General features: G+C 39.5%; 1 protein-coding gene and 1 pseudogene across 12 annotated transcripts in view; one reads left to right on the plus strand and one right to left on the minus strand.

Annotated features, from left to right (window-relative positions):
- The window catches only part of Prp39 (pre-mRNA processing factor 39), a 126081-nt gene that overhangs the window by 63301 nt on the left and 53010 nt on the right, over window positions 1-9770 (minus strand). For 2 of the 12 annotated variants that reach the window (XM_071663180.1, XM_071663179.1), the window contains exon 1: window positions 550-685. The exons of 9 other annotated variants lie outside the window; for them this stretch is intronic. The gene's annotated coding sequence lies outside the window, so the exon portion shown is untranslated. Of the gene's footprint in view, window positions 1-512; window positions 686-9770 lie in introns of those variants that run through there. One more of the 12 variants, XM_071663177.1, reaches the window with a different exon arrangement.
- Window positions 8409-9558, plus strand: LOC139749352 (putative nuclease HARBI1; annotated as a pseudogene).

Genomic DNA, 9770 nt, shown 5'->3' on the forward strand with positions numbered 1-9770 from the left:
TTCCGGTGAAGCAAGCCAACCTTAGTTTCCCTACCGTGCTCACCAGCAAATGAGTCTGGCCTGTTGTTCATTCAGCATGAAAATAAATATCTTTCCGAGAAATGTACGTCCGTTCACAGGCACTTATCCACTTCTAGCCAGGGCGAGCAAACCATTAACCAGCTTCTGGATATATAAATCTCTTGTCTGACGCCGGTGACAATCACGTTATTTTGGTCATAAATATTAATGTTCAGTCACATGCCAGGGGTTTACTTCCGGACAATGGACGGGGGAAACCTCAATTCCTACAATCTTCACTTCATTTATTCTACCATTCAAAGCACAAAGATCAAACACACTACAGCAGTGTTGTTTTCTTACAGCATCCAACAATGGCAAACTGATCAGTCAAACTGAAGTTTTCCTTCTATATTTCTTCCCCAATTCTTATGATGACTTGTTACACATATCTGAATGAAACTGTGTTCTCTTAGATTTATTGCTACCTAGGAAATAGTGTGCCATATTACCTGCAGAGAGATTTAAAGGTCACCTTCTTGAACTTACACTTAAACGATTGACTCCAAGGAAAATGGCGACTCCACTAGGAAAACGAACGCAAAACAAGTGAGAAATATATTGATCCCTTGTAAGTTAAAGTCTTTTTCCTTAGAGAAGCTTATTTTAATTCACTGAAATTAATGGTACTAGAAACAATATTACTGGAAATATGCCTAACTAAATTACTAAAGTGTTTTTATCCCCTGACTTGCAGTTTCAATTGCAGAAGCTAGAAGACGGGGTCATGGAGGACTGGAACAGATACTTGGGCACCTAAGAAATATGCCAGAGAAGCAAAAAAAAAAAAAAAATATGGAAGCCTGAATTACAGAAGACATATTGAAATAAACTGATATAAAAGTAACGGAAGAAATTCAAACAGTGTGGGGCGGAGCAATGGATGGAAAAGACCATGGGCTAAAGAAAAAAAGAAAAAGAAGGAAAAGAAAGATCAAGTCCTACCAAAAAAAAAAAAAAGGAATAGAAACAACCAAGTACCACATAGAAAAAAAAAAGAATAGAATATGGAAGGTTAAAAAAAAGTCAAAGGAAGAATGTGACGTAAAGTGAAAGTATGGGATACAAAGAAATGGTGCGAAAATATGGAAAGACAAATCTGATAATGTGTGGACCATGGAAGAGACATCAAAAAGGAGAGAATATACGATAATAGACCATCATCCACATATCTATAAAAGTCTAGGACAAAATTTGTAATCTTTAGAAAATAGTGTTTAAAGATGGGGATACAAAATGCAACGGGTGTGGAGCTAAACTGGAAGATTTACAACATATATTACCGTGGTGGCCAGAATACAAGGAAGAGCAGACAAAGTAATATATATTACAGTATCCTTATAAAGAAAATATGAGAAGAATCATGGGAGAATTACCGATTGACAGACAAAAAAGCTGAGACAAAGAATCTACTATATAAACTTTTAGTCGAAAAGAGAAAAACGTTAGGGAAATAGTCAGTATCACACTATATTTTGTATATATCATCCACCATAAATCTAAAGTGCTCTAAAACTCCATTAGGACTCTTGACTTTTGAACAAATCCTAATATACCGTAATGTTTATACTTACAATAACGGTCCCTGTGACATCTCAGTCCAGTCTATCACCCTTCTGTCTATCTATGTTCACTTTACCCATACTCTATGTGATATTTCTGTATATGTATTGTGATTGCCAAAATCACGAAACTATTCTTAAATTAGCCATCCAACTTTATCATTTCCTGTCCTGTAAATTTAGTCCCATGTATTTCATGTACCCTAAGCTAAGAGCTAGTTAGCTAATATGACGATTACTAACATACGGCTATTATTGAAGACAACAGATCTGAAAACTAATATCAAATATATAATTTTGGAGGAAAAGTAGTGTATAAAGCACAATCAAAGATGGTACCACTACATGTCAAGTAGGTATTAAAAAAAGACGTACACTTCAAAGGTCAATATGGAAATTTAACAATAAATAGTCATCTACTACTGTGCAATACATTACTCTATCATGAAGGTTACTACCCGATAAATATAATATTCATCAATATCACAGATAATTTAATAACAGGGGAACACACAATTTAGGTGTCTGAGATATTATACGTAATTTTAGGTAAATTTTGGTCGTTGAATCTAAATATGCCATCAGTTTTTCTTTATCAGCTCTGGTTATCGACATATACCCCTAATTGCTATACATACAAGCATTGATGACTACAAATCAAAATTGTTGCCTTTCTGATAAATAAAATGGCTTCATACAAGTAGAACTTGTTTATTTACGATTAAATTACATCCATGGAATCAGATAATGGTGAAACAGGCATAGAAAGTTATCAATGATACAATGTTCATTTACTCGGACATCTCATGAAAGCTTCGCTTCAAAGACTTCTTACGGTGAGCTGACCCAGGACAATTACGTTGAATGTCCAGCAGGTGATCCGCCATCATATGGGTATCCCAATATCCCATATATCTTCCTTCTATGGTTCTTAAATCTAGGTGGAATGGTTCACTCTGTTCCTCACATAGGTCATCAAGGTTGTCTGGCAAACGATGCAAGTGGGTGTCGAGGTAATGCACTTTGATGCTCATTTTTACAGCAAGTTGACGGAAAGAAGAGAGCAGGTTCTCCACTAGTTCAGAGTAAATATATACTTTATGGTTCCCAAGAAAATTCCTCACAATCATAGTGAACGTGGACCATGCATCTGCCTCAGCATTGTTCACTGAATCTTGGAAATGTGGGTAATTCATGAGTTCCATGATTTGCGACCCGTCGAAGATACCGGTCTTTAGCTTCTCCATGCTCAGCGCTGGACATTTTCTGCATATATAGTCAAAGCAGAGTGTCCTTCTTTGCTCAAAGCCTTCACAAACTGTTTAATTAAACCTAGTATGATGTGCAGTGGTGGTAAAATGACCTCATCTCTGTCAACCAAGAGTTCTGCGATTACATTCTTTTCTCCAACCAACATGTTTTCTCTCAGAGGTCATTGTTTTTCACCCAGTGCTCATCCTCAGCTTTACTATCCCAGAGCATAAAGCAGGAATAATTAGTGGATCCACTTTGCTGGCCCAGGAGAAAAGTCACCATCTTAAGATCCACACAGATTAGCCATTGATGATGGTGGTATGATATCTTCTGTAAGACTAGGGCGATTGTTTCCTGCTGTTCAGTTAGCTTAGAACCAAGTGAGATTGATCCATATCTGTTACCATTGTGTAGAAGCACACATTTTAAGCTTCGCTTAGAACTATCTATGAATAACCGCCACTCACTTGGTACATATTTTGATATACCCATTTTCATCAGCAAGCCTTGAACATCTGGGTAAAGAAACGAAATCATTTTCCTCCGAAAAGGTGGGCAGTAAATCCATTTCTCTATTGCTCTAGTAAGTGATTCTAGTTCCCGTTTGCAGTACGTTCTTTTCTGATAGACGCCAACAATTCTGCTGATCTCTTTGAGATCTCGACTTAGCTCCTTAATGAGGTCATTTGAGCTCCGGCTAAGTAAAAACTTCTGTTACTGATGAGGTGCCTTCAAAATCACTGTTACTTTGCCCACGACTACTGTCTACAGCAGTAGAAGATTCATCTTCTTCAGGGAGCTCTTCCAGATGAGTAAATGATGGGACAGGTATTCTGAGTGTGCAACAGGTCGTTTTGCCATGTCTAGGTCAGGATACGTCTATGTACTCCCATGACGTCCATCATTACCCTCTATGTTAACCAGACAGAAATAACAGCCATTACAGTGGTTCCTCTGTTCTCTCCAGACCACTGGCATGCCAAACTTCAGACATTTCCTCTTGTCATTAGTCCACTACCGCTGATACCCAACACAAGTCTTACAAGCAATGTGTGGAGCCCATGTCTTACCTAGGTCGCCTAGTTGTATTTTGAAATAGCTTCAGTATGCCCCTTTTCACAAAATCAGAAATGGATTTTCTCTGTTTCAGGAATAAGTAATCTCCACAAATATAGCAGAAAGAATCTGGATGATTCAAACACTTTCTTCGTAAGAAAGCTATATCATCACCTGCAACTGAAAAGACGAAAAAAAAAGTATGAAAACGGTGGAAGTAAATTTAGATAGACTGATGTAATACCAAGTAGCCTCTATACGTACCTTGTAGCCTATCACTACACCAAGAATTATTCAGTTCACATGGCCCAAATTGCAAAGAAATATTATAACGGCTGGTTGAGGGGAAGAGGCAAACTCTTTGCACTCTTATGCACTGTAAGAAGGGAATTACAAGCGTCCATTTAACAAAAACCTTTCGATCCGTCTACCAGGCCTAGACTGGACATACTCATGGGACTAACGGTAAACATACCAGCCAATTAACACAATAAATACAGCGACATACAAACCCCTTAAGACCAGAGTGCAAGAATTTACTGTGATTCTGATGAACTGGTGAGGCATAGATAAACTGGAGCCAATATTATTGTGGTCGGGAAACTATAAATTCAGTTTTATCCCATGAGGAAATAAAGGAGTAGATTTTGGACGCGTATGTATATCTAAGATATCAAATAATGTTAGGGCAGATGGAAGAGAACAACCAAAAAACTTAACAAATATTTGTGACATTTGATTTAATTCAAGTCCTAATGAAACCAACAAGAAACAGCAACACTTTAGACTTAATCTAGACGACAATCATAAACCTGTAGTGGAAGATGTTAGAGGACTATACCATTCAAATTTCTACCATGACACAATACAGTGGATTGCGAGTGACAGGGAAGTACTGTTCACAAAATGGAATAAAATCCTTAACAAGTCCAACACAGAAAAAACTGAATCTGGAGACATTATCAAAGATCTAGGAGTGAACGTATATAAAAATCAAGGAGTGAACGTATATAAAAATCAAGAATTCATAATGATAATATAAACTTAATAATACTATAGTGTTCTCCAGCCAAATAATCAATGGTAAGGTAATGAGAACTTTCACAACGAGATATAAAACACTAGTGATCAAAATGTTGAACCTGTATATTAGACATAAGGTTAAATATTGCAGCATTGTTTGGCCAACAGTTAAACAAACCTATCTAGAGATGATTTCAAAATATTGATAGAATTTTATTCAATAATTATCACGAGAGGTTGACAGAACCAAATATGTATAGCCTACAAATATGTAGGAAAATGTGTACAGCATGACAATATATGCATGGCAGCAGACAGAAGGCATGAGACATATGACCATAAAAGCCTATCTTGAAGCGAGGAATAATATAAGTGATAATTTCCAAGACGTTATCAGACAAGCATATACGAAAGTACTGTATTCACTGAGATGCCTGGAGAAATGAGAAACATCTGAGGGACATTTACATTAACGTTTCAAAGGAAATTTTAGTAAATGGCTGGTGTAGACCCCTGATCAACCCCGGGCACAATTGTGCGAGGTGCAACACTCGTACCCACTTGGACCCACCTGTACCCAGTGTGTGCTCTACACTTGCCTCCACCTACCCCTATATATATACATATATATCCCTTTCACCCTATGCTGTTAGTGATTTATCTGATCTGCGTATACACACACACAGGCAAACCAAATCTGTTAAAATCATGTGAATAAAAAGATTCTTTCGTACGAGGTAGGCAACCATCGACCCGTTTGTGTATCGGGAACTTTTTTTTCCCTTCCCTATACGTGGGTTGCTGGTTTTCAGGTTACAAGCATACAATATCCTATATACGTATAAATACACAGGAATATAAACACGGTACACATATACAAATGTAAGAGACGGGGCAACACAACTGTAAAACTCTCTCCCCGTAACACACAAATAGTAATCACACATACCTCTTGATCAAACATAACTTACGTGTTCCTCATAACCCAAGATTTCCCTGCAGTGAGCCTTACGCGCTAGCCTTGTATTTTGACAAAATCTTGTAAGAGCTAAGTGAGGAAGCACAGCTGGACATAAAACCATTATGTCTCTTTCCTGTGAAGCAATATTATACCAATGTCTCCTTACTTCCATCAGGCGACTCACACTTTAAGCTATGATGTGTGACCTCTTCATCCCTATGGGAATCAGCAGTAATGAACTTGGCAGCCCACTGGCCTCACCAGGGGTCACCAACATAAAAAAGTAAAGTCAGAGCCTGCAACTTTTAACGACAGTAGCCTCGCCTTCTAATCCTCTCCATTCTATCAGCGATCTTGGATTCCCCCCTCCCTCACGTCAACCCTTGCTCTCGTCACGCCAGCTAACACACAGGCTTATAAAAACCACCAGCGGCCGCCTACGTGACCTGACCTGACTGGCTCTTATATACCCGTACGTCAACGAAGGCGAGTCAGTCATCGACTTGCCACAGACAGGCAAGTGCACCGCTCCGGTGCCTGAAGTCGTGGCCAAGTGACCCTTAGACTCTATGAGCACTTGGGATGCCCACTCGCACCAGTAGCACTCCACCATGTGACTCCTCCTGTCTTTCACCTCACTGACAGGTCTCTGTGGCCTCCATCTCCCACGGCCATCACCAGCACGACTCGCGTAGGACATCGCCACCGTTCATCTCAAGAAATAGGTTGAACTACGAGTCTTACAGCAGCTTCCGCACAGATAGCAGCCTTCCAATAATTCAGGAGAGCGGCACACACCTCGTTTCCTTCCGATATAAGCTCTATGAAGACTTGGCACCACGCACCTCACAGGTTCCTGCCTCACCTCCTACACCTACACTGCAGGGCTCCTGCCCATCTTTGCCCAACATGTACCAACTCATTCCTGTGTATTTGCTCAATGGAGTACTGTTCCTTTGTGTTTCCGCACCCATTCTCTCAGTCCCTCTCTATCACCCGAGAAGCACCATCCCCAACATCCCAGCCCCAATAAGTAGTGGCCATCCCAACCCTAATTCAGTAGGCCGAACTATATAGTGCCCACACCACCACGCAGTGGCTATCCCAGCCCTACCACACAGTGGCCATACCAGCCCCAACCACACAGTGGGTATCCCAGCCCCACTACACAGTGGCCACCCCACCCAAACCCCCTGAGGACAATTCACCCCACACATCCTTTACCCCAGATGATTTTCTCACCAGGCTACCCAGCTTTCAAACTTGCCAAGGGCTATACTTTCTCCTAACGACGTGGATCGTGTCTCTTAACCTCTCCATCGCTCTTCGATTCTCAACCAAATGATCATATAAAACAATCATGGCAGTGTAACTCATATCCCGCTGAGTAATTATCAAAATGGACAATGACGAAGAATTTTAGAAGATGCTGTTGTCGGGAGGTGAGCGCGCGGCCGGTCCGTTCCTGTACTACATGCTCAGCCAGGCGTGGACCGGGCCGTCCCCATCTTGAGCAAACTATTTTCACTTTTCGAACCGTTACAGGTGTTTGTGGAGGGTGTGGTAGCCGCCACTGGTGTCTGTCAACAGTCTTTACACGCCACACACTACCGAGGCCAATGATCTATGACCAGCCACTGAGCATAGACCGTACAGGCGCAAAGGAAGATCGTTAAAGACACTTCAAACATCGCATCTACAAATTTATAGTTGGGGTGGATCATGATGGAAGTAAATACATCTTATTTGTTCCCAATTAGGTGGCCCAATACACATTTTCAACATTCAAACCCAATCTTGTATATTCACTTCTATATATCAAAATCAAGTTTATATAGTATACCAAAATGGAGATGTGAATATCTCCATTTCTTACAGCCATAGAGTCCTAGGGCCGTATGCAGAAAACTTGGAATGCTTAACCCCAAAGAATTTTACTTAACTTTAAGAATTTGCTAAGCATGTTTCTGAAAGCTCCTTACGCTTAAGTATTTGCTAAGTAGACGACAAGTTTAAGAAACCTCGGGAGGACTCCTAAGCAGTTAAGAATTTGCTTAGCAATGCAAATATGGCTGTACGACAAGAGAGACTTGTTCAACTAAAACTTTTAGGGCCTGTAATGATGTTCTGAGTGTGTTTGATGATGCGGAACTTATCAAAAGATATCGACTTGATCTCGCAGGAATACAGTTTGTCACAGATTTAGTGAGAAATAAGATAGGAAGTCCTACAGCAAGGAACATGGCTATATCGCCAGAACTGAAATTGATAATAACCTTACGTTATCTCGTTACTGGACAAAATGCAGCTGTGCAGTGGTGATGATTCTGGACCAACACAACCTACTGTAAGTAGGGTTATTGCACAGACTTTGCAAGCTCTAAGCTCCCCAGACATTGTCCGGCGTTTCATTGTTTCCCACAGATATTAATGAGATACAAACAAAGCAAGATTAATTTATGCAAATTATGAGATACAAACAAGATTAATTTATGCAAATTGCGGGCTTTCCTGTTGTGGGTGCTATAGATGGCAATCATAGAAGAACAGTGGCATCTTCAGTGAATTAAGGACATTATGTAAGTAGGAAAAATTACCATAGTATTAACACAGTTTTTGATGCAAGTACAAAATAATTAACATCGTTGCAAACTGGCCAGGATCAACACATGATTCGAGAATTCTTCAACAAAGTGGCCTGAGAATATTTGAAAGCCATCATGTACCAACAAATTGTCATCTTATTGGTGGTAGTGGTTACCCTTGTAAGCGTTAGCTTTTGACCCCTTACCTACGACCTGAAGATGGTGCTCAGACAGCTTATAACATAAAACGCTTTGCTGGTTGTTTACGTGAAACAAAATATCAGCATTATGTACATATCCACATAGGTTATAGAAGAAACAGGCTTCGTTTCATATCCCTTGCAACTTCTTCCACAATCCAAAATTGGCCTAATCTAATCCAGGGTGCAAAAGGAGATTTCTGGATTATGAGAAAAGCTAGATTATTAGCCTAGATGTAAATCCAAACTCAGATTTGTGTATAATACGTTTCTTGTATTACAGGGCACACAGGAAAACTAGGTGTATTGTGGAAAGGGGGATTGGTCAGCTGAAACGAAGATGGCATGTTTTGCATGGAGAAGTCAGGGTCAAGCCAAAAAAGTCTGTCAAATACTCATGGCCTGTGCTGTTCTCATATGTAAAGAGAGAAATTCACACCTTCCAGATGAAAGTGACCTCAACATTCTACTTGGATATAATTTGGATAAAGCAGTACACTTAAATCACATACCCAGATGGACCTCAAGAAGGTCTGCGTTACAGACTACTTTGCCAATTTACACTTCAAGGCAGAAAAGTGATTTAGTACCATGCATACTTTATCAGATTAAAAACTTAAGTGAAGAATGTATATTGCTGGCGGAATTTCACTATGATAACTAATATTATGCAGAGTATATTTCTCATTTTAATAAGACATCATACAAACTCTTCAGATGTTTTAAAACCATACCTTACCTTTGTCATAACAATCTGTAGATTTTCATAAATGGTTTTTCTACCTGGAAAATCAAACAGCTGACTCTGTAAACACTTATTTCCAGCAAAGAAATACATCAACTTGTCCACACACTAGGATTTGGAGAGAAAAGAGTATCAGTAAATTACAAGTGATTCCTTGGAGGAGTTAAAAAGTTTGTTTCAAAGAAAAAATAGACTACTATTTGTTGGGAATTTTGACTACAAGGAAGTAGATTGGGAAGGAATAGATACAGGAACTAATGAGACTTCTTTGGGTTACAAGTTGATGGTTGGGCGTTGAATGATATGTTAAGTCAGCAAGAGAAC

Source organism: Panulirus ornatus, chromosome 7, assembly GCF_036320965.1.
Source record: "Panulirus ornatus isolate Po-2019 chromosome 7, ASM3632096v1, whole genome shotgun sequence".
Lineage (NCBI taxonomy): Eukaryota > Metazoa > Arthropoda > Malacostraca > Decapoda > Palinuridae > Panulirus > Panulirus ornatus.